The 445-nt window shown below is 67.6% G+C and overlaps 1 protein-coding gene across 1 annotated transcript in view; it reads left to right on the top strand.

The window, feature by feature from the left end:
- LCN15 (lipocalin 15) overlaps nucleotides 1-445 on the top strand; it is a gene marked incomplete at both ends in the record, with an annotated part of 7,689 nt that overhangs the window by 1,386 nt on the left and 5,858 nt on the right. The window lies entirely within an intron of this gene.

Consider the following 445-nt stretch of genomic DNA (forward strand, 5'->3'; position numbering starts at 1 on the left):
GTGCGTCGCTCCTCCGGGGGGAGCCCCAGTGGGGCCACGGGGAGGGGGAGCGTGGCTGGCGGTGGTGGGCTGGGGATGGTGACGGGGTCAGGGCTGATCCCTGGTCCTGACTGTGGGGACACAGGGCTGGGACCTGTGTGCACTCACAACCCCATGCCATGGTGCTGCCCAGCCACCAAACCTGCCCTGTCCGGGAGAAGGAGTCCCCGGGGCTGGGACCCACTGGGGGGACCTGCTCGCATCTGCACCCTCCGGCACCCTGGGCTACCCTGGTCTCCCTGCCTCAGTTTCCCTGCCAGAGAGCAGGCTGGCAGCATGGGAATGGGGCGATGGGCACAGTGGGGGGGTCTCCAAGAATTTGCAGAAGGACTGACAAGAACCAGAGCGATGGCTTTGAGCGCTGGACGTGGCTCAGCCCCGGCCAGCCCCCTGCTCTCCATGCCAT

The sequence above is a fragment of the Buceros rhinoceros genome, unplaced genomic scaffold (genome assembly GCF_000710305.1).
Source record: "Buceros rhinoceros silvestris isolate BGI_N320 unplaced genomic scaffold, ASM71030v1 scaffold22566, whole genome shotgun sequence".
Lineage (NCBI taxonomy): Eukaryota > Metazoa > Chordata > Aves > Bucerotiformes > Bucerotidae > Buceros > Buceros rhinoceros.